Source organism: Heloderma suspectum, chromosome 4, assembly GCF_057233095.1.
Source record: "Heloderma suspectum isolate Gila_16-S chromosome 4, 16-S_ref, whole genome shotgun sequence".
NCBI lineage: Eukaryota > Metazoa > Chordata > Lepidosauria > Squamata > Helodermatidae > Heloderma > Heloderma suspectum.
Genome location: NC_139461.1, coordinates 282,475,223 through 282,498,662, shown reverse-complemented (window position 1 = coordinate 282,498,662; position 23,440 = coordinate 282,475,223). Strand labels below are relative to the sequence as shown.

At 45.2% G+C, this 23,440-nt stretch overlaps 1 long non-coding RNA gene across 1 annotated transcript; it reads right to left on the bottom strand.

The window, feature by feature from the left end:
- Positions 1–1,756: 1,756 nt before the first annotated feature.
- On the bottom strand, positions 1,757–21,993 carry LOC146348795 (uncharacterized). Its single transcript, XR_014790714.1, has 3 exons — positions 21,788–21,993; positions 15,292–15,390; positions 1,757–3,131 (listed from the first exon to the last, which is right to left on the bottom strand). It is a non-coding gene; the product is annotated as an uncharacterized LOC146348795 (long non-coding RNA).
- Positions 21,994–23,440: the final 1,447 nt, after the last annotated feature.

Below are 23,440 nucleotides of genomic sequence, written 5' to 3'. Positions count from 1 at the left end.
CCTACATAGGCTATCATGCATAGCCAACCGGGTGGAATGTCTGAGCTCCACCTCTAATTTTTCCCACTTTGCTCTGTGCCGGACTCTAGCATCCTTCAGGTCACACCCTGCACTCTCCTCCTCCAAAACCTGGGTTCTCATGGGGAAGGAAGGGGGCCCTTCAGGTTGACCCATCTGTGAGCCAAGTTCCTGAGAATAACACCTATCCATATCTGAGCTCACTAGTGAGGAAACCTCCCCCAGTTCTGGCTGTTCCCAGTCTGAGTCTGAGCTACTAACTATCTCCACATGCTCAGAATCATTCCTGAGACAAGGTCAGGGAACTCCCTCCCAGAGGGGCCTGTTCCACTTCTTTCCTCCTGGTTTTTATATGGTGGGATAAGGGGTCCTCTTTTAGATAGCCTCTGGGGCTTTCTGTTTTTTTCAAGGAACTGCTTACTTGAGTTTGGACTGTTCTTTTATTGCCAATCTGTTGTATTGCATCTTACGGTTGTTTTAATTGGTTTTTGTTTTTAAATTTGAAAGCTGCCTTGCGATTCATTGGGTCAAAAGGTGGGGTAAAATATTTACTTACTCCCAAATATGCACACACATTTGGGCGGACATTTCATTGATCTAGTTTCCCAAAAATGTACCTGGAATTGGGCTGTTAATGAAAATGCAGGTATTGTTGTTCAGTCATTAAGTCGTGTCCGACTCTTCGTGACCCCATGGACCATAGCACGCCAGGCCTTCCTGTCCTGTGCTCTATCCCAGAGCATGCTCAAGTTCATATTCATCGCATCGGTGACGCTATCTAGCCATCTCATCCTCTGCCGCCCCCTTCTCCTTTTGCCTTCGATCTTTCCCAGCATCAGGGTCTTTTCCAATGAGTTTTCTCTTCGCATTAGGTGGCCAAAATATTTGAGCTTCAGCTTCAGCATCTGTCCTTCCAATGAGCAGTCAGGGTTGATTTCCTTTAGGATGGACTGATTTGACCTCCTTGCAGTCCAGGGGACTCATAAGAGTCTTCTCCAGCACCACAGTTCGAAAGCATCAATTCTTCGGCGCTCAGCCTTCCTTATAGTCCAGCTCTCACAGCCATACGTTACTACTGAGAAAACCATAGCTTTGATTATGCGGACCTTTGTCAGCAAGGTGATGTCTCTGCTTCTTACTATGCTGTCTAGGTTTGCCATAGCTTTCCTCCCAAGGAGCAAGACCTATTTAATAGCTAAGCACAATTGGAAGACATGACAGTGCTGGGCATTGATCCTGGATCTTGACATCTTCATGGATAGTTTCTTCAAAATATTCATTCAACAAGCTACCCAAAAGGCAAATAGAATATCAGGTAGAAATATTAGGAATAAGATAGGGATGTCCCTGGGTAAATCAGTGGTGCATCCATTCTTCCCTCTATTTCACAAAATATTAAAAATTAAGCTAGAAAAGGAATAAAGCAGAATAACAAAAGTTGTAAGGGCCTTTGGACAGTATAATGTGCACATGCATGCTGATTTCCACAGAGTGGCAGCACATGTTTGAAAAAATCAGACCTTTTCTCTGTAACCTGTGGCCGTGGGTTTTGCAAGCACAACTACAGTTATTATTACAGGGCCAGGTTAGGGGATTGATGCTTTAAAACAACAACAACAACAACAACAACAGCAACCCATTGTTCTAGAGGTGCAAGTGGAGGTAAACTTAGACCACAATAAACACTTTTCCCTAGCAAGAGCTGTTTCCTGTATTTTATATAACCTAGAGAGCAGTTGCCTTCGAGATTTTTAATTCTTTGGAATTGTATGGGCACAGGGAAGTGTTTCAGGAAGACAAAACAGAAAAGAATCAAGTAAACTGCTTTTGTGTACACAACCATCCCATTCCTTTCCTAAGGAAAGATTATGCATCTTGAATATTGTTTCCGGGGAAGTGAAGGGTAATGCATGGCGTACAAGCCCCCAGGTGCCCTGCTAAAGCTCACTGAAAGCAAAAGAGATGAGAACACTGTTAAAATACGTTCCTCGATTATAGCCCAGGAGAGCATTACTGCCACAGCATAATGCAGCATTTTCCCCTATCAGGTATGACTCCAAAATAACAAGTTTGGGGGACCATTATTAGGGGAGCAAGGATTTAGTCCATTAATCGCTTAATATACTATACATTTGGGGAGTGAATAGGATTGTAGGAAATATATCAGCGGTGCCAGCTACCCCTCACTATCCTTTGGAGTCATCCCAGCCTCTCTTTCCCTTCCCCTTTATTTTTGTCTTTTTAAAAGCATTAGTGACATCATTTCAGTTGTTTCACTGTACTCCTCATCCAGTCCGGAATATATATAACCCAACACACAATTATTATTTATCAGGGACAGTCCCCCTTTTCCCCTGTAGGGGAATTTTGGAAGATACTTTTAGAAAAACATGTTTTTAGCGTACACAAGTATACAATAATTTCTTTTCTATTTCCTGCCTCCTGGTAACTGCCTATCCAGATAGTAAATGTTGTCGAATGGGTTGGAGCTGCAGCTATTCTACAATCATTCATTGGGAATTAAACCTTCTTGGGTTTTTAAAAATAAGAAAACCATAGACAGCCAAGAGAATAACAACTGTAAAAGTAAAGAACAAATACATTGAAATGGTTATTGCATCATTACATATTGCTGAAGACCTTTGGCTACCTGCTTTACACAGTATTCATGAACTCTGCATGTGTGAGAATTAGAGTATTATAAACACCTCTGAAATATTGGAGAGTATCCTGCACACAGTTTCTGAATAGCAGAGCAGAAATTCTTCCTCAGCATACTTTTAAAATTTTAGGATTTTTCTGAATAATTTCCATAGGTATAAGTAGCCTTGAACTTCACAAGGACCAATCTTGTCATCTAGCTCTTGGGCTTTCCTCTCCAAACTAATCACTCTTGACGGATGTAGGGGGCCTCAAATAAACATACAGAACCTTTCAGAGCCTTATGTGGAGACAAAGACAAACACAGAGCTTGGAGGGGGTCCTTCACTAATTAACTCTTTGGCTATTTATAGTCACCATTTTCCCCATGGAGATGTAAGGAAGGATCATCCCTCTGATAAATAACTCTCCAGTCTCCGTTGACACAGGAGGTGGTCTCTCCACAGCAGAATCTGACAGATACACAATACAATGGAACTCAGCATTATATCAAGTTGAGTTCAGTTTGATGAACTCAGACAACGTTTATTCAGCTGCAACAATTGATGTATTTAGCAAAGGAGGTTCAGCCTTCAAGTTCCCAGCGGTAAGTCAAATCTTTGCAGGGGGTCTATCATTCAGTACTATTAACAATGTGGGTAAAGAAAGACTAGGAGCTTCTCCAACCTGGTGGCAAATTATATATTTCACGCTGATATGTGACAGGTGTCTGATCTCTACATTCTTGCTGTCTGAAGGATCCATTGTACTCTGCCTGGTATTTCCCCCTCCCTTTTCTGGTAGGTGCTAGCAGGGCTGGTGTCGAGAATAGGCATGGTTGGGCACCTGCTGAGAACCCACACCCCAGCAGGGGCCTACTGATGAGAACCCCCTGGACCTCCTCTTCAACACTGCAAGCTCTTGGTCACCTGCCTCTTGCTGTGGCCCAGATAAATGGTGGTGGTGAGAAGGAGGAGCAGTAAACTGCCACTACTACTCACTCACTGGCTCTCTGCCTGTCAGGCAAGCAAGTGGTAGCAATGATGAGAAAGAGGAGGAGGAGCCATAGCTGCTGGTGACCATGGCAGTGAGATGTTAGTCTCACTGAGGGAGGGGGCCCATTGAGGACCCTGAAAAACCTGGAGGCGGCGCTGGATGCCAAAGCTAGTGCTCCACTCCATTGTGGTACAATAGATCCTCAAGAAGTGTTCTCATCTAGCCTGCCTCTTCCAAGACAGATCTAGTGATATCTCGATATATGTATGTGGATTGTACCATCCATGTGTCTTGAAGAATCTGCCCCTGAATTTTTGGTTGCCCCTTTTCATCTTAGTGGCGTTGTCAACACCCTCAGAAATGGATTTGGCTCTGCATCAGTTCCAGAGTAACTGTGAACACAACACTAGTCAAAGACATTTTCGGCAGGGGAGGGGGCGGGGGGACACAATTGGCAATGAAGGAGCAAGATAGTGCTGTGTCTCACATGTTACAGTTCTCCCAAACACAAAGAAGCCTATATTTCACATTACTGGACTTTGATAGTAAACATTTATTTAGAAGCAAGCTGCTTGGGGTCAACGTCAAGGATCCAGCATTTAACAGGTACATGGCAGAAAAATAAAGAGAAGTGCTTTGCCTACTAGTTGAGTGCACCTCCGTTTATCTCTGCTGGAAGAAGCTGCATTTTTAAATTTTATGCCTAATATGCAATAGCTAATGGCATATATGCTCTGCCAAAAAGAAGAGCACCACTGTAGATACCAAGGAGATACTTTCTAATACAAAATCAATACCATTTTTGATATTGATTTATTGTTTTGATTTTGTATTGCAACAAGTGCAGTATAATCCTATACATGTCTACTCAGAACTATCCCCTACTTTCAGTGGGACTTACTCCCACGTACGTATGCATAGGACTGCAGCCTTAGAGTGATTGTTTTGCAGACAGAGATGCAGGAAATAAATACATACATACATACATACATACATATTATTTGACTCCTTTAAGCCCACCACCTGTAATAGGGGGATGATTGCCTTGATCTGTCTTACAAGACTTTTAAAAGATCACTAAGTTAATGTGTGTAACATTCATCTTAAAAGCACTATATATAGATTTTCTTTTTGATTGATGAATGGATGGTGCTTTAAAATGGACACTGAAGTTCTAAAAGGCCTGGCACCGGGCTATCTGAAGCACCATGTGGTCCCACATGAAACTGCTATTATTTAAGATCATCTTCTGAGGCCCTGCTCCAGTTGTCCCTGCCTTCTGAGATTATGCATGTGGTGACCAGAGAGAGGGTGTTTTCTGTGGTGCTTTTTACTTTTTTATTGTGAAAAACATACAAATATGACAGATGTGAGACTAAAATATATAGCTGAACATTTGTCATACAAAGTTATATTCTAACAGGAAATGAATAAAATCCATATGTATGTGAACCTCTTCATTAAGCCCCTTCATGGATCACTGCCTTCTTGTGGCGAAGGGGCTTGCGTAACTCAGTGCAGCCATAAGCTGTGCTGTGCAGGGCCACCCAAGATAGGCAGGTCATAGTGGAGAGTTCTGACAAAATGTGGTCCACTGGAGAAGGAAATGGCAACCCACTCCAGTATCCTTGCCAAGAAAACCCCATGGAACGTATCACAAGGCTAAAAGAGATGATGCCGGAAGATGAGCCCCTCAGGTCGGAAGGTGTCCAATATACTACTGGGGAAGAGCAGAGAGAATTTCCAAGTAGTGCCAGAAAGAGTGAAGCGGCTGGGCCTAAGCCGAAAGGACACTCAGCTGTGGATGTGTCTGGTGGTGAAAAGAAAATCCGATGCTGTAAAGAACAATATTGTTTAGGAACCTGGAATGTAAGATCAATGAATCGAGGTAAGCTGGAGGTGGTCAAACATGAGATGGCAGGATTGAATATCAATGAGATGGCTAGATAGCATCACTGATGCAATGAATAAGAATTTGAGCACACTCCGGGAGACAGCAGAGGACAGGAAGGCCTGGCGTGCTGTGGTCCATGGGGTCGCGAAGAGTCGGACACGACTGAACGACTGAACAACAACAACTTCATTAAGCTCATCTGTATTTGTTACATTTTGTTAAAACCAAGTGGGCATAGGTAGCGGTTGCAGTAATTTCCATGTTGCTGTTATACATATTCTTACAGAAGTCACCAAACTACTTGTCAGTTCTAAATAAGGCTCACCAAAAGTTCTTCGTGGATAACTTTTAGTAGCTCATACCTGGAAAGTCAGATTATGAACCATCATAATTTCCCAAATGTTGTTCCTCCAGTCACTTTATGCAGGGTGTGTATTATGTGTCATTCTTCCACCTAGTCAGCCATGTGATGTTGGCTGCCAATAGCAGACAGAACAGGAAGTCTTTGGGCTTCATCACACTGGGCTTTTATCCTGGGATTGAGATTGCTCCTTCACAGAAGTTTTCGGGCATTTTACATGACACCGTGACTCTGCCATGACCCCCCTGCACTAAATGCCCTTTGTTCCATTTTTAAATAGATCACAGATAATGAGCTATCAAATTACCCTGTTGTGTTCCGCTTCAGTTTCCTCCGTGAAAAGAGGAAAAGCAGCAAGAAGAGGAGCGGGATCAATGAAAGATCACGGAAGACTTGGATATGGGGAGAAGGGGTGGGGGAAGGAAGCGCTTGTAAAGGGAGTCAGTGGTGATCCTGCATTTAAAACGGAAGCGGAAAGCCCCATTTTAAATGCAGGATTTTAGGCTGGTGTAGGAGTGCCCTTTGTGTAGATAGAGTTGATGATCCCTTTTTATGAGCTTCAGAAAGATCAATGTATGATCTGTGTCTATAGCACATTTTAAGATTGCTCCAAAGTTAGAGACTATCATGTCCTAATATGGGTGTGTTAGGGGGGATGTTTTTGCCACTGGGTGTTCCTAGGAACAGCATAGGTGCCTAGTTGGCCACATTTTCTCCAGTAATTTTGAGTTGTTTTGTGCATAAATCCTATGCAATTTGATGGGGGAGGGTAGTGCTTAATAGCTTGAATTGTGTCTCTTGCTGGTTGGTGTAAATTGTTGTTTTGAATGTGGAATTTCAAATTTTGTCCTATTGCTCCATTTCTCATTCATCTCCTAGGTTGTTGTCTCCAACTATCACGTAAGAAGGAACATTGGAGGTGTCAGTGGTAAGTATCATTAGTAGGTAAGTGCTTAAATGCCTTCTATATGTACAAAAGAAACAACTTCCCCTCCCCCAGCCAACATCACCTTAATTCAAACGCTTTACCCTGTAGTAAAAAAATACTTATCTCCAGAGAACTCATACCTGCACACCCCTACTAATGTTAACAACAATTCATATTAGAGGCCTGAAGTCAGAGGTTTAGCTGGTACATCCTCTTCCCTCTCCAACACAAACAAAGACGCACATAATCTAACTGCATTCCAGTTTAGGCAGAGGTAAGTTTCATTGAGTTACTCTCATGTAACTGCACAGGATCGCAAGCCTTAGTCACGGACTTTCACTGATGCCTTGCCCTCATCGTGCCCAGGAGGAAAAAGGCACAGAAGCCACTGCCGTGCCCTCTCATCCAATCGTGCAACGCTCAGCTGTTGCGGCTATCTTTACAAAGAAGCCATTCGTCATTTGCTACTGCCAGGGCAAATGACAAATGTGTTTGAAAAGGCAGCTGCATCCTCCAAGACCTGGGGCTCCATCACACAGGCGCAGAATTCCACATCAATGCCAGTTCTTTCCCCATCCAGTATCATTGCAGGACTGGGCCGTTCTCTTTAGCTGGCTGTCCCCGTCATGTTATCTTTCCTTCTCATGGGGGCGGTGATCCCGCTCAGAGGCATCTCCACCTTTCCCTAAAAAAAGCATTACATGTGCTTGGGGTGTGGCGACAGCTCCTCCTTGGTTCCTGCCCCTTTCCCTCGCCTTGCACGTTACTGGTGGATGGGGATTGACACGCAGACAGTCCCCCCACCCACCTCCCTCCCCCTCTCCCATTCAGTGTTTCTGACCATATCTGCTGTTTACTTGCTGGGAATGCACAGCAGGGGGGCACACCGCTCTGCTGACCTGCTGCTCTGCCACCTTGTCGACCTGCCGCTTTGCTACCTGCGGCCTTGTTCAGAACGCTGCAGGCCGAAAATCACAAGGACCCAAAGTGGTGCAGGTATGGGAAGGTGACACGCCCCACAGCCCATTCTCTTTGCCATCGTGACCACACCCCCAACAACCCAAAACAACCTCCCACAGCCGCCAACACACAGCGGTTCATTCGCTCTAGGGAAGAAATACACAGGGAGGTCATGGCACTCCATTTGCGCATATTTGGAAAAATACCACATTTTTTCCATTTAAGGAAAACACGGGATAGGTTGGTGGAAATGGTGGGATAATGACTAGACGATGACAACAACATGTAATGGACCCACACAATTAAGTGAGAGGCCAATCATGAATGTGCAATAAACTGGAGGTGTAGAGACGCCCCTGGACAGATTGATTGGAGGGGTGGAGCAGCAGTGGCTTCTGCTCCTTTTTTCTCCCAGAGAGTGTACAAGATAAGTGAATGTCATGATTCTGTGCACAGATCTGTGGTATAAGCCCCAATGAATTCAGGGTTAAAGGCACACAGAATCAGACTATAACCAAAGTGCCATTCCTACCTACTCAGAACGCTTCTTAATGTTGCCAGAGCAAACTACACAAACGTTGCCTTCTTACTCCCCTCTGCTGTGACGGTATATCTCTGAATCTATTCTGATCTCAGAAGAAGGAGTGGGGGAGTGTTGTGAAGGAAAAAGGGGCATACATAATGCTCTTTCCTCAATGCCCCACCTGCACCCATGGATGAAAGGAAGAGGAACCTGGATACGATGGGCTAGAAATGTGAGGAAGGGAAAATGGGAGCTCCCCAGCTCTTGAACCTTGGAACCTAAGTCCATTGGCACTCTTCAGTGGAGACAGAGAGACCTTTGCTTGAGATATGCACTCCCTCCTGCTCTTTACCTGGCTTCCTCGCATGCGCTTTCTAATGCTGGAATAATCACATCCACATACCCCTGTAGAGCACATGAGCTACAGCAGAGAGCATTTCTCTCTCTTGCTACACATGTGGTATTATCCTCTTCAGACAGTGGGGATCGGTAGGCAATTTTAGGGTTGGCATTTGCCCATTCTTGTCCCACTTCCAGCACCATCTATGCAGAGGCAGATGCCCACAGATTCTATCCCAGCTAAATTCCAGGATAGAACCATGAGATCTGGCATTAACACGACTCATTGGGTCCTGCAGAGTCAGCCTCCTGTAAGGCTGTCTGGGAATGCAGAGACTGCCAGCAGCATCTTCACAGTCATGGATGTGGGAGGTGACAATGGAACCAGTGACAGAAGCTTCAACAATGAATAGTGTGATATAGAGCAGGGCAGGTGTAATGTTACATGTTTATTATTTCTTTAAAAGGTTTCTTAAACCGCTTTTCAGGACATCAAAGTCTTCACATGGTGTACAATTTTCAAATAAAACATAAAGGGCCATAGAGCGCATGCTTTGTATGTAGAAGGCCCCAGATTCAATCTCTGGCATGTCCAGGTAGGGCTGGAAAAGCTCCGGCCTGAAATCCTGGAGAGCTACTGCCACTCAGTGTTGATGATACTGGGCTAGATGGAGCAATGGTCTGAGTCTGTATAAGGCAGCTTCCTATATTCCTATTGTAATATATAAAATCCTCAGTAATAAAAATGCATCCAATTCATAAAATGAACTGTACAAATTAATCCTAGGGAGAGCAATTAATCAAATGTAGGTTGAAATAAAGTTTTTATATAATTTTTTTTTAAAAACAAAGCTAATAATGATAGAGCTACACAAATGTTACGGGGAGCAGAAATACGGGGCCACTGCTGAGAAGGCCCTACTCTTGGTACCCATCAATCTAACGTCGTTTGATGGCAGGCCAGAGAACAAGGCCTCTGACACTGATCCCCAAGTCATGGATGGGCTCATACAGGTGCAGGTGATCCTTCAAATTACAAGGTCCTAAACTGTTTAAGGATTTAAAGGCAGCACTTTAAATTGAGCCCACTTTTGTTTCGCAATGTAATTGAACAGGGTTGAGAAATAATAGATCAAACCTCTCAGCTTTTTTCATGTATCTTCACAATTACATTAACATATACTAGGAAACAGTAGGTGGTGCTATTTTGCAAGTACTTTGGGGAGTAACTTAAAGTTCTGACTGATAGACGAATCTGTCAGTTTTGCTTTCTCCCACATTTCAGTTTTTTTAAAATCAAGTTCTTTCTCTCCCAAATATGAAGAACTTTGAGTAAATTCTTATGAGAAGCAAACTGAAACAAAACTATCACCCATCGGCACCAGCCAAATTCAACTGATACAGCTATTCTCAGCTTGGAGAGGACTATGTTGTACCTGCCTGCCATATGGCTGTTAAAGATGAAGCCTGTCAGAAAAGGAGGAGGCAACCCTAACTCAGCACTAACATGTTTGAATCAACAGGGATTCAAACCCAGGCTTTTAAGAGCAAAGCACTCGAAGCCCTGGGCCTTGATGGGAAAATTGGTCAGTTTCGGTTTTCCCCACATTTGATTTTTTTTTACATATCAAGTTCTTTTTGTACAATGTGGAGAACTTTGAGGATTTTGGTAAATTCTTATCCTGGCTTGGAAGGCTCTGGCTCAAGGAGATCCTGATTTGGGGGTCCAGACTTAGTGTCAGGACCCTGGCCTAATGCACCTCTGGCCCTCCTGACTCAGCTGGCTAATTGCTCTCTTTGTTAGTGTCCCTGTAGCTGCTTCCCCTTCATGGATCACTGCCTTGTTGTGGCGAAGGGGCTTACGTAACTCAGTGAAGCCATAAGCTATGCTGTGCAGGGCCACCCAAGACGGACAGGTCATGGCGGAGAGTTCTGACAAAATGTGGTCCACTGGAGAAGGAAATGGCAACCCACTCCAGTATTCCTGCCAAGAAAACCCCATGGAACGTATCACAAGGCTAAAAGAGATGACGCCGGAAGATGAGCCCCTCAGGTCGGAAGGTGTCCAATATACTACTGGGGAAGAGCAGAGGGTATTTCCAAGTAGCGCCAGAAAGAGTGAAGCGGCTGGGCCAAAGCCGAAAGGACACTCAGCTGTGGATGTGTCTGGTGGTGAAAAGAAAGTCCGATGCTGTAAAGAACAATATTGTTTAGGAACCTGGAATGTCAGATCAATGAATCAAGGTAAGCTGGAGGTGGTCAAACATGAGATGGCAAGACTGAACATCGACATCTTGGGAATCAGTGAACTAAAATGGACAAGCATGGGCAAATTTAATTCAGGTGACCATTATATCTACCACTGTGGACAAGAATCCCTTAGAAGCAATGGAGTAGCACTCGTAGTCAATAAAAGGGTGGGAAAAACAGTACTGGGGTACAATCTCAAAAACGATAGAATGATCTCAGTACGAATCCAAGGCAAACCATTCAACATCACAGTAATTCAAGTCTATGCTCCAACCGCTGAGGCCGAAGAAGCTGAGGTTGATTGGTTCTATGAAGACCTACCAACACCTTCTAGAACTAACACCAAAAAAAGATGTCCTTTTCATCATAGGGGATTGGAATGCTAAAGCAGGAAGTCAAGAAATCACCGGGATAATAGGCAAGCATGGCCTTGGTGTACAAAATGAAGCAGGACAAAGGCTAATAGAGTTTTGCCAAGAGAACACGCTGATCATAGGAAACACTCTTTTCCAACAGCACAAGAGTCGACTCTATACATGGACATCACCAGATGGTCAATATCGAAATCACATTGATTATGTACTTTGCAGCCAAAGATGGAGAAGCTCTATACAGTCAGTCAAAACAAGACCTGGAGCTGACTGTGGCTCAGATCATGAGCTGCTTGTTGCAAAATTTCAGCTTCAATTGAAGAACGTAGGGAAAACCACCAAACCATTCAGGTATGACTTAAATCATATCCCTTATGAATATACAGTGGAGGTGAGGAATAGATTTCAGGGATTAGACCTGGTAGACAGAGTGCCTGAGGAACTATGGACGGAGGTCCGTAACGTTGCTCAGGAGGCAGCAACTACATCCATCCCAAAGAAAAAGAAATGCAAGAAAGCAAAGTGGCTGTCCGAGGAGGCTTTACAAGTAGCTGAGGAAAGAAGGGAAGCAAAAAGCAAGGGAGAAAGGGGAAGATATATCCAACTGAATGCAGAGTTCCAGAGAATAGCAAGGAGAGACAAGAAGGCCTTCTTAAATGAACAATGCAAAGAAATCGAGGAAAACAATAGAATGGGAAAGACTAGAGAACTTTTCAAGAAAATCAGAGATCTCAAGGGAACGTTTTGTGCAAAGACGGACATGATAAAGGACAAAGAAGGCAGGGACCTAACAGAAGCAGATGAGATTAAGAAGAGGTGGAAAGAATACACAGAAGAACTATACAGGAAAGATCTTAATGTCCCTGAAAGTCATGATAGTGTGGTCACTGAACTTGAGCTGGACATCCTAGAGAGTGAAGTCAAGTGGGCCTTAGGAAGCATTACTAGCAACAAAGCTAGTGGAGATGATGGTATTCCAGCTGAGCTATTTAAAATCCTAAAAGATGATGCTGTTAAAGTGCTGCACTCAATATGCCAACAGATTTGGAACACTCAACAGTGGCCACTAGACTGGAAAAGTTCAGTTTGCATTCCAATTCCAAAGAAGGGCAATGCCAAAGAGTGTTCAAACTACCGTACAGTTGTGCTCATTTCACATGCCAGCAAGGTTATGCTCAAAATCCTACAAGCTAGGCTTCAGCAGTATGTCAACCAAGAACTACCAAGGTACAAGCTGGGTTTCGAAGAGGCAGAGGAACTAGAGATCAAATCGCCAACATTCGCTGGATCATGGGGAAAGCAAGAGAATCCAGAAAAACGTCTATTTCTGCTTAATTGACTATGCTAAAGCCTTTGATTGTGTGGATCACAACAAACTGTGGCAAATTCTTAAAGACATGGAAGTACCAGACCACCTTACCTGTCTCCTGAGAAACCTGTAAGAGGGTCAAGAAGCAACAGTAAGAACCGGACATGGAACAACCGATTGGTTCAAAATTGGGGAAGGAGTACGACAAGGCTGTATATTGCCGCCCTGCTTATTTAACTTATATGCAGAGTACATCATGAGAAACGCCAGGTTGGATGAATCACAGGTCGGAATTAAGACTGCTGGGGGAATTATCAACTAGGGATGGGGGAGAATTTCTCCCCGAAACTTCAGGGGGCCGAGTGCCAACGCATTCGGCCCCCCGAAATCGGCGGTGAAATTCTCCGCCCCCCACCCCCCCCCGGGATGGGACTTACCTTTGACGAATGTCCCTCCCGGCAGCGGGTCCCAGCGGCGGTTCGGTGGGTTTTCGTCAGGGGCGGGGGCAGCAGCCGGGCTTTCAACCGGCTGCCACCGCCGCCATTACAAGTGAAGTAAAAAAAAAAAAAAAACCCGTGATAGGCTACGTAACGATTAACGTAGCCTATCACGGCTAGATCTCCAAAGTCAGCCGTGATAGGCTACATTAATCGTTATGTAGCCTATCATGGGTGACTTTGCGAAAAAAAAAAAAGCGCATACGCAAATGGCGGCCCCCATGGGGCACCGCCATTTGCGTTCCTTATTTGGTCCCTGTAGTCTACGTAAAGATTTACGTAGACTACGGCGAAAATAAGGGCAACGCAAATAGCGTTGCCTTTATTTTCGACGTAGTCTACGTCTTTACGTAAATCTTTACGTAAATTTTTACGTAGACTACAGGGACCAAATAAGGAACGCAAGTGGCGGCGCCCTATGGGGCCGCCATTTGTGTACGTGCTTTTTTTTTTTTCCAAAGTCACCCGTGATAAGCTACGTGACGATTTACGTAGCCTATCACGGCTGACTTTGGAGATCTAGCCATGATAGGCTACGTAAATCGCTACGTAGCCTATCATGGGGGTGTGGTTTTTTTTTTTACTTTTTTTTTCATGGCCAGGTAGAAGGGGCGCTTCTACCCGGCCTGAATTTCGCCGGCGAGGGATGGGGCGCCTCCCCCCCTGCCTGAATTTCGGCCGGGAGAGGCGGGGCGCCTCCCCCCCCTCACATGAACTTCAGGGGGAGAAGCGAAGCGCCTCCCCCCCCACCGCGAAGCAATCTTCGAGGACAGGTAAGGGACTTTCGCCCATCCCTATTATCCACAACCTCAGATACGCAGATGATACCACCCTAATGGCAGAAAGCAAAGAGGGTCTAAAGAGCCTCTTGTTGAAGGTGAAAGTGGAGAGTGCAAAAGCTGGTCTGAAACTCAACATTAAAAAAACGAAGATCATGGCATCTGGCCCCATCACTTCCTGGCATATAGAAGGGGAAGAAATGGAAGCAGTGACAGATTTTATTTTCTTGGGCTCCAAGATCACCACAGACGGTGACTGTAGCCATGAAATTAAAAGACGCTTGCTCCTTGGGAGGTAAGCTATGGCAAACCTAGACAGCATAGTAAGAAGCAGAGACATCACCTTGCCGACAAAGGTCCGTCTAATCAAAGCTATGGTTTTCCCAGTAGCAATGTATGGCTGTGAGAGCTGGACTATAAGGAAGGCTGAGCGCCGAAGAATCGATGCTTTCGAACTGTGGTGCTGGAGAAGACTCTTGCGAGTCCCCTGGACTGCAAGGAGGTCAAATCAGTCAATCCTGAAGGAAATCAACCCTGAGTGCTCATTGGAAGGACAGATACTGAAGCTGAAATATTTTGGCCACCTAATGCGAAGAGAAAACTCCCTGGAAAAGACCCTGATGCTGGGAAAGACTGAAGGCAAAAGGAGAAGGGGATGGCAGAGGATGAGATGGCTAGATAGCATCACCGATGCAATGAATATGGACTTGAGCACACTCCGGGAGAGAGTGGAGGACAGGAAGGCCTGGCGTGCTATGGTCCATGGGGTCATGAAGAGTCAGACACAACTTAACGACTGAACAACAACATGTAGCTGCTTGGAGTCAGGGTCATGACATGGAGAAGGATGCTTTCACTCCTGGTGTTAAATTTATTGCACAGCTTCATGGATTTCCATGAAAACATTACCACGCATGTTTAGATGGGTGAACAGAGTTCAACAAGCTTTTAGCAGGGGTAGGCAAGTTCTGCCAACTTTGAGAGGAGCTATAGTGGGAGCACCCTTCCTCGGATCCTCCCCCACCTCAAACACTCTCCACAAGTTTGTTTTTCAGCTTTCAGTTTGTACATTATTTCCCCAGTTCTGTGATGCTTTAATATGCAATTTGCTGGGCTTATATTTCCATCACTGAAATGTGATCTCTACTGGTAGCTCACCAGAATGTGTGGGAAGGGAGTAAATGTTGTCACTTAAATAGGCCACCATTTATAGGTGTCTGACTTGGAATGTGGTTTAGATATTATGATAAATACAGATACTGTGATGAGAGGCTTGCAGAAATATTTCTCCAGACTATGTCTTTGAGGACATCACCCTTTTCCTTGCCTTGATGCTTTTAAAAATGTTTTTGTATAATTCAAAAATAAACTTGCAATATTTGATTTAAGAGAGAGCTTAAAAAAAATATGAACTTCCCTAACTCACCTGACAAGCACTTGTCATCCTTTAACCCACTGGCATCTCCTCTCTTTCTCTCTGTCTCTGAGTGTGTGTTGGCTTCCAACATTTTGTGTTCACTATTTACTGAAAAACATAGCAATCATCAGTCAAAATTAGCATCACCAGGTCTGTTGCTAAAATTGAAATCCGTGGCTTCCAGTGGTTTTGAGTTTCTCTTTACAATGGCTTCATTTGTATCATGAGTGACAACCAAAACCTTTCTTGCTTGATGTCTTTCAAGGAAAGGAAAGGATGAAAGAGTTAGAAACCTGGCAAATACAGACTGTGAACACAACCCAGCCAAAGTAAAGTATATTATGTCTCATTGATTTCAGTAGGAAAGACTTAAGCACATGCTAATTCTCTCTTTGAACTCAATTGGATGTAAATGTGCTTTATAACACAATCCTATGTACGTTTACGCAGAAGCAAGGCTAGCATCAGGTTTGATGGGCAGCCCCCACCCCCCAGCAGGCAGCTCCCTGGTGCCCCCTCCAAAGCTTACCAGAGAGTGGATGGGGATGAGTTTGGTACTGAGTCAAAGCAGATGGCCTCCAAAGCGGGCTGTTTTCCAAAGCACCGAATCAGAGTCTGAGTCAAATCTTGAAGTCAGTAAACACCTCTAGTAGGCAGCACAAGGCATAAGCAGATTGCATGAAAAGCCAATGTGAACATATTTTAGATTCTATCAATATTTCTGCAGAAATGCACAAACGTTATTATTGTTATGCCTGTGGAGGAGCATTGAAATGGTGCTTGTGATAGCACAGCCAATTTCTGGAAAATAGTCAATAGCACTTCACCTTCTTTGATACAAAGGCTATTCAGCTACAATACTTATGTATTTGTTTCTTATTTATTATTTAAAAATATATTCCTTTTCTGCCCACCAAGCCCCTCAAAGCAATATGCAATAAAATCCAATAAAATTACAACATAAAAAGGAATAAAAACAGAACATTCTCCTTGCAAACCACCCAGAGAGCTTCGGCTATTGGGTGGTACAAAAATGAAATTAAATGAATGAATGAATAAATAAATAAATAAATAAAATTTAAAAATACAGTTTTAAGATGGTCCAGTGAAACAATGCAGTTTTTCCTTCCTGTCCTAAACTCAATAGTGATGGAGCCAGCCTGACCTCTCTTGGGAGGGAGTTCTACAGCTTGTAATACCTCAATATATTGCAGTGTTTGCTTTGCACTGTCTGGCATTTAATGGCTTCCATTAAGCAATTAATGAATGGGTTCCTAGAACCACAATCAGTTTTTATGGACTATGAATTAATTGATGCCTCGAGAGATTGGCGAAGTTTACATCCTTTTCCCTTTTATGGGCCTATTCTAAGAATAAACAAGTTCTTAACTCATTTACTTTTACAACATGGGTAGGCAACCTTTTTGGGCCCATGGGCACATTTGGCAATTAGAGAAACTGTTGTGGGCACCACCACAAAATGGCTGCCATGGGAGGTGTGGCTAATCACAAAGAAATAGTAACCTGCCCAAATGACTAGGGATGTACGAAAGTGACTTACCTGTTCGTGGATTATGTAGATGGTGGGGGGGGGGAGGCTCCGTTCCTCCCCCCAGAATCCTCAAATGGACGGCTGTGCTCCGCGGCAGCTCTGCGGAGCAGCCGGCCAGGCCCAGCCAGGCCAGAGCCGTCCGCAGCCAGATTTCCAGCCGCAGAAGGCTTTGGGTAAAAAAAAAAAAAAACCCGCCTATGCAAATGGCGGCGGCTACGGACGCCGCCATTTGCATTCCTTCTTTTTGGCTGTCTTAATCTACGTAAATATTTACGTAGACTATGACGGCGAAAAGAAAGTGGAACACAAATAGCGTAGCAGGCGCTATTTGCGTCCCTTTTTGATTCCCCGTTTTAGCCTACGTAAATATTTACGTAGGCTAAAACAGGGAATCAAAAAGGGATGCAAATAGTGCCCACTACGCTATTTGCGTTCCCCTTTCTTTTCACTGTCATAGTCTACGTAAATATTTACGTAGACTAAGACAGGCAAAAATAAGGAATGCAAATGGCGGCGGCCATAGCCGCCGCCATTTGCGTACGCGGTTTTGGGGTTTTTTTAAACCCACCCAGCCATGATAGGCTACGTAAAGATTTACGTAGCCTATTACGTCATTTTGGTGTTTTTTTTTAACCTAGCCATGATAGGCTACGTAAATCTTTATGTAGCCTATCACGACTTTTTTTTTTTTTTTTTACAAGAGTGGAAATGGCGGCGGCGGCCGGTCAGAAGACCAGCCGCCACCGCCACCAGAGCCGCCGCCCCCCGGAAGATCCGTCCCAGGTGAGTCTCGTCCCCGGGGGGGATCCACAGGCGGGCGGGGTGGTGGCAGGCCATTCCGCCACGGAGTTCAGGGGGCCGAATGCAGTGGCATTCGGCCTCACTGTGATCCGTGGTGGAATTCTCTGCCATCCCTACAAATGACTGAGTACAAGGCACAGGTGGATGGTTGAACCCCAACACATTAAACAGCTCCTTGGAACCCAAATTTTTCAATGTCAACAGAAACCTAAAGGCAAACTCCTTTTCTCCCCCACACATCTGCCATCCAACTGCTGTCATGTTTCCCTTTGCCCCTGCTGTTAAACTTCAAAAGCCAAATCAAAACACAGACAACAGACTTCAATTCCAAGGCTTTTAATCCACTTAATTCAATGGGTCATTCAGATGCTAATTGTCAGAGACCCACAGTCTACAAAGGAAATACCTTCAGGGAGTTCAAAGGAAATCTACAAAAGTTGCCCACCATCTGAGGAACAGGCGAGCTTGCTGTCCGAACTTAAGGGGCGGGGGGGGGGGGATTGCCTCTATCTCGTGAGGACTCTAAGCACAGCTGTTCCGTCCGGGCCAATCGGGCATCTCACCTAAGTTCTGCCCCTGCCATTTCTCTCTGGTCTCTGCATCTGTGTCTAGCATCTAAGAATTCAGGCTCTGCCAGCCCCCCTTCTCCCTGTTCGCTATCTCTCACAGGGTGGGAGAAGAGAGGCCCTCTCCATCCAGCTGTGCCTTTGAAGTTTGAGGAGTAGGCCTATCCATCTCTGTCCAGACCTAGGAAATTTCCTCCCCTACGTTTTGCAGTTCCTCTTCAGACTTAGGGATGGCCGAGAATTCCGCCACGGATTCCAGTGTGGCCGGATTCTTTAGAATCCAGCCCCACGGAATCCATGGTGGAACGGCCTCCTGCCCCCCGCCCCCCCGTGGAATCCCCCCAGGACGGAACTTACCTGGGGCGGATGCGGGGGATGCAGTGGTTCCGGTGGCGGCAGTGGCAGCGGCTCCAGCAGTGGAGGCTCCAACGGCTGGTCTCCTGGCCGGCCGCGGCTGGGCTGCTGCGGCCGCCATTGCCGTCCTTGCAGCTGTGATAGGCTACGTAAGTATTTACGTAGCCTATCACGGCTAACGCCCCCCAAAAAACAAAAAAACCCAGCGAATGCAAATGGCAGCCGCTACAGCGGCCGCCATTTGCGTTCCCTATTTTTCGCTGTTCTAGCCTATGTAAATATTTATGTAGGCTAGAACGGTGGGAAAAAAAGGAAAGCAAATAGCGCCCACTACGCTATTTGTGTTCCCCTTTTTTCTGCAGTAATAGCCTACGTAAATATTTACGTAGGCTAGAACGGTGAAAAATAGGGAACGCAAATGGCGGCCGCCGTAGCCGCTGCCATTTGCGTACACTGGGGTTTTTTTTGGGGGGGGGGTTAGCCGTGATAGGCTACGTAAATACTTACGTAGCCTATCATGGCAGCCTGGCTGGAAGCAAATGGCAGCCGCTACGGCAGCCGCCATTTGCGTCCGCAGCAGCCGTGAACTGTGAAGTGGAGCCAGCCAGGCAGGATTCCAGGGGAGAGGACCGGATCGCTTCCCCCCCCGTCGAGGATTACGGGGGGAGGGATAGAGCGCCTCCCCCCCCACAGCAAATCAATCCGCGAAAAGGTGAGTTTCGTACATCCCTATTCAGACTCCAAGCTACTCTGCCAATCGCTGTGCTCAGGGGCAACTAGGGATGTCAGAGAATTCCGCCATGGATCTCGGTGAGGCTGAATGCCAGTGCATTCGGCCCCCCGAAATCCATGGCGGAACAAAGCCCCTCTGCCTGCCCGCAAAAGCCGCGCGAAATGGGACACCTACCTGCTGCCGTTCATGCTGACTTGCGAATGGTGGCCACGGCCGCCATTCGCTTCATCACTATAGCCGTGATAGGCTACGTAAATACGTAAAAAATATACGTAAAAAAAAGGGAACGCAAATGGCAGCCACCGTAGCTGCCACCATTTGCGTCCCTGCGGAAGCCGTGATAGGCTGAGTATGTATTTACGTAGCCTATTACGGCAAAAAAAAGGGAATGCAAAAAGGGCTACGGCGGCCGCCATTTGCGTTCCCTTTTTGGGGGGGCCGTGATAGCCTACGTAAATATTTACGTAGGCTATTATGGCAAAAGAGAGGGGCACAAATGGCGTAGTGGCCGCCATTTGTGTTCCTTTATTTTTTTTTTTGCTGTAATAGGCTACGTAAATATTTACGTAACCTATCACGGCAAAAAAAAAAAAGGGAACACAAATGGCGGCCGCCGTAGCCACTGCCATTTGCGTTCGCTGTTTTTTTTCTTTCTTTTGCTGTGATAGGCTACATAAATATTTATGTAGCCTATCATGGCAAAATACAGGGACGCAAATGGCAGCGGCTACAGCCGCTGCCATTTGTGTGCCTGCAGGCTGCCCAGCGGCCAGATGTCCAGCTGCGGGCGGCCCCGGCTGGCGGTTCCGCAGAATCTCCACGGAGCGGAGCCGGCCGGAGAGGATTTCGGGGGGAGGGACGGAGCGCCTCCCCCCCACCGCGAATGTCGCCCTTTGAAAAGGAAAGTGACTTTCGTACATACCTAGGGGCAACGCTGACATCTAATTTCCCCTATCCCTTTCTCTCTCTCACTCTTACAGGAGTCCCCCCCCTTCTTTTTCTTCGTGGCTGAGCATGTTGCAGAAGAGGAAAGTGTCAGCCTGCAGCCAACCACCATCTTCATTTCCTAAGAATGTCTCGTGTGGCCCAGAAGCATTCATGGGAAACGATGATGACAGCGTCTGCAGACCCTCACTTTGCTTTGAAGCAGTACCAGCTGCTGGTAAGAACATGTGTTAATTAAAAAAAAGTGGGAGGGGGAGTGCACTTCGGTGGGCGCCAAGAAAGGTGCCTGGGGGCACACTGGTCCCTGTGAGCACCACTTTGCCTACTCATGATTTACATACAAGCTTCAAGCTCTGGGTGGAACTACATATTACAGTACATGCAACATGGGCTTGCTGCTAAAAGCAGCATTCATCTATGTCAAGTTCTCCAAAACATGTAGGAACAATTAATCACATGTTATCATGTCATCGAGTTGTGCTCCCCACCCCATCCTCCTGTCCCCAGCAGCAGCAGCCATTTATATGGACCTGGGACAGCAAAATGGGTTGAGATGTCAAGATACAGGGTAAATTACTCTACACATCATCATCATCAACATTTCTATACCGCCCCATAGCCAAAGCTCTCTGGGCGGTTTATAAAAGTTAAAACATTAAAATACAATATACAAAGTTTAGAAACCATTTACATAAAAAGATATGGACAGTATATACAAACAACTTTGAACTAAAAATATATTTTTTTAAATCCAACAATAAGACAGCTTAAAACAACACTGCTTAAAACAGTATACAAGAGTCAGCAAAAGGAACAAGAGTTCTAAAAAAGGAAGGCCTGCCGGAATAATAGCGTCTTTAATGCCTGCTTAAAAACTTTCAACAAGGCCAGCAGGCACGTTTCAGCGGGCAAGTCATTCCACACTTGAGGGGTGGCAAAGGAAACAGTCCTCTTGCATGTGGCTGCCAGTCTCACATTAGGCAGCTGCAGCAGAGAGCCCTGTCTGAGCAATGGAGGATGTGGAAGGAGGAGGGGCTTCCCTTTGTAAGTTGGAATCAAAACTGCAACTTAAAATGGCTGCCTGCTTTAGGAAAGAACGTAATGCAATGTTCCACCTTCAGTTAAGAGAAGAAAGTGAAAATGAGCACCTACATGCCTTGACTGAAAGTAACTGCATCCCCTAGTTTTTCTGTAAGAGACAGAATTCCTGCAAATTTATTTTTTTCTTCAGATCTTTTTTAAAAAAAACTTTTATTGAATCATACCACTGAAATATGATTTGACCTAATCTCCCCTGCCACAATTCAAAAACTGGGGGAAAGCCCTCACACATACGTGCACACTTTCAGCATTTCACAGATTAAAATAGATGGTGTACTTCACTTGTAACACAATTATACATTGCTGAAGATTTTTCTCCATCACAGCAGACTGTGTATGCTGTATTCTTTGACTCTGCAGTACCCTGCCCTTCACTGGCTTCTGAAGAATCTAGATTTTTAAATTTAAGAATATTTTAAAACATACTTTGGCTGAAATCCTATGCATGCTTACCTGGGTGTAAGGCCTGCTGAACACAGTAGGACTATGTGAATAAATGCACATAGGATTGCATTGTTAATTCCACAGTGGATCTGTACTTTTAACAGAAAAGTTGCAACTCAAACGCATTCAACAACACTCAATATCTGGATAGGTGGCTATAGTAGAGATGGAAGGGAAGCAGTATTTTATCTCCGTGCAAATGCAATTTCATGAATGTGCGTTAGACTCAAGATGCATCTCCCCTCCTTCAAGCTTTTAACTTCTAAAGGAACCTGTAACGGAGGATGCCAGGCCGCAGCCAAACCCAAATACAGGCAGCAATTGTAGGTCTGCTTCCAGCACAGACAGATCAAGACTGGAAGGACTAGAGCAGCCTTCCTCTAGCCTTCCAGATGTATTTGGCTACAACTCCCAGCATCCCCCAGCCAGTCATACTAGAAGTTGTAGTCCAACACATCTGGAGGGCACCAGGTTGGGAGAAGGCTGGACTAGAAGCATATGAAGTGGTCAAAGGTAGGCCAGTGGTCAGGTTCCATAGCAGGCAAGGAACCAGGGTGAGGGGAGTCTGCAGCAGCTTCTACCAAAGTCAAGCCATGGTGCTTGGGCTTTACAGGTCCTGGTAGGTCCTGATTCACTTGTGGGGTCAGCTGACATTATTCAGGCTAGTACTGAAAACTAGAGGGTGCCTCTGACCCACAAAGCAACATAGGCCTGGTTTGCTGAGGATCCAGAGTGGTGCTGGTGCAGGAGGTGAGGTGCCAGCAACTGTCTACTGGAGGCCCTCGTTTGAGACCTTTTCTCCACTGTCACCTTACATAAACTGAAATCTGACAAAAGCTGGTGCATGCCTCTGCACAACACTCACACTTCCCACTCGCAAGCTTGCCAGGTTCTTCCCAAAGAGAAGACTGGACAGGTATTCCAAGGACAGGTACCAGAAAATAAGGACTGCCATCATTATATAGGGAGTGTATGCCATGGATTGTGCTGCTCAGCTGAAAATCTTTGTTAAGGGTGCTTCTTCAATACAAGTCCTGAACAATCAGATGGACTTTTTTTTACCCCAGTGAGGAGTGACCAGAGTGTTCTATGCTAAAGGCTTCTAGCAACACCCCCAAGCTCTGTACGATGGCTCTGTTCCCTGTGTAGCAAAGTGGCATTTTTGCATGCTTGTGAGAACTGGTTGCTGTTCCAGAGATCTTGGAGGTGCTGGGGCTTTGAACTCCACTTCAAAGCTGGGGGCTAGAATTAGATTTTTGTTTAAACTGAGAGGAATATGGAAAATGTTTACAAGTGCTCGTTAACCCTTTTCATCATTTAAGTGACCTGCGCTAAGGTGGGTGAACAGAACTAGTCCACAAATTTTAATAGACTAATGCTGCTCGTTCATTAACTTCTTGGAAGTTATGCACGCCTTAAAAGATATTATAGATTAGTACCCAAAGTGGAATTTTCCCTTCTTAAATCAACCATATGAATCTATTAAGAGAAATATATGAATATTTTGAATGAATGAATGAATGAATGAATGGTTTATGCAGTCACAGATCAATAATAATACTGAGACAAAGAGCAAATAAAGCAAATATGTTTAAAAGGAATCTGAGATCATTGTTTTCTTAATTTACATTTTGCTTTGCTTGCTGTACCCCACATTTGCAT